We start from the raw sequence: 1,454 nt of genomic DNA, 5'->3' as shown, positions 1-1,454 counted from the left end.
CCTATTTGTTCGAAATGTTTGAAGCCCTGAAGAGCATGCTCTTGGCCAGGGCCACCGCCTCTCTTGGGTAGCGGGTGAGGCAGTCCAACCTCCCTGAACCCTCCCCAAAGAGATGTCACCGCCGGACCTCCGTGGCGGGGCATCTCTCATGCAGCCAGTGCTCCAAATCTTGGGGCTTCTCGCTGCACAATGGACAGATAGGGTCCGTTGTTTTGAATATTCTATTTTTTTAGGCCCGCAACCCTGAGAAGTGACCGGTCCTGATTTTTGCCAGTAGTGACTGGTCACTGCGGGACTTGATTTGAGCCTCTCGTTTTAATGAAATTGCCCTGTGTATTTCCTTCGTCCGCGTGTGGGATATCGGAGGGATTTATTGTGATCAGTTTTATCTGTGCGCACGCATTTTCATGCAATTTGGCGGCCTGGGCCCGGCAGTGCTGTTGCCAGTTTGGCATTACTGTTAGCGAGATCGTTGCCGAGGATATCGCATTGACCAGGGATCCCCTGAATCGTGGGTAAAGGTGTTGTATTATTTATGCTTAGTCGCATTTGGTCGAGGGATGGTGATGTTTCCACTGGAGCCATGCATAGCGATTGATTGTCAGTGAAGATAGCGACCGAGTTGGATGCATCACACTGTTTGTCGATCCAGTCAAAGGCCATTTTCAAGGCTCTCCTCTCTTCCTCGAAAGAGCTCGTGAATAGTGAATAGATCTTGTGAGTGAGTCACGATCGGGCCAACAGGCAGCCTTCTGTGCTCCTCTTCATTTGTGGTGTTCCTGGCTGTTTTAATTTCTGGATATTTTTAAAAGTTATACTATCACGTGTGTTAAGATTCGGTGATTAGCGTGATATAAATTTATCCTTGAAATAATGAAAACTATAAGAGTTAGTTCAGGTTTTTTTGTGTTGGTGGACTGATGTTATCAAGACTAGTCTACGTGTTTTTGATCGTTTTGGTCCAGGTCTCTCTTTACTAAAATATTGTTTTGACAAGTGAACACTTTTTCATATGGTCACCCAGGCTATGGTTTTTGACACAGACAGTGCAAATCTATTCACTGAAGAGGAAAATAGAACAACATACTCCCCAGACACTCTGTTGTCATTTCGACCACTGAACCATGTCTCCATACCCCCGAATGTTATGAGGAGACTAAGAGAAAACAATTTAAATAGTTTTCCAAAACCTAAAAAGTCAAAAAGAGGAGGTAAAGAAAAATAGAATTTAAAATATCTCAGAGATAAACAGGTCAAACAAAAGGACGCCAAACCCAAGCCGACACCGCTTTCAGAGAGACAGCGCGTCACCAAGAGGCGGCCCGACCTCCCCATTTTTTTCTACCCAGGACCCAGTCTCCAATGAAGACAGCGCCAGCACTGGAGACACTCCCACTCATAATACTCGGCCGACACTCAACCGACACTCTCAGACCCATGGAGGGGAGCTACCG

The 1,454-nt window shown here is 46.3% G+C and overlaps 1 protein-coding gene across 1 annotated transcript in view; it reads right to left on the bottom strand.

Annotated features, from left to right (window-relative positions):
• LOC101864100 (methyltransferase-like protein 24) overlaps positions 1–1,454 on the bottom strand; it is a 13,994-nt gene that overhangs the window by 4,607 nt on the left and 7,933 nt on the right. The window lies entirely within an intron of this gene.

Source organism: Aplysia californica, unplaced genomic scaffold (assembly GCF_000002075.1).
Source record: "Aplysia californica isolate F4 #8 unplaced genomic scaffold, AplCal3.0 scaffold00828, whole genome shotgun sequence".
Classification (NCBI taxonomy): Eukaryota; Metazoa; Mollusca; class Gastropoda; order Aplysiida; family Aplysiidae; genus Aplysia; species Aplysia californica.
The sequence above is the reverse complement of the archived record's forward strand: the minus strand, read 5'-3'. Positions and strand labels throughout refer to the sequence as shown.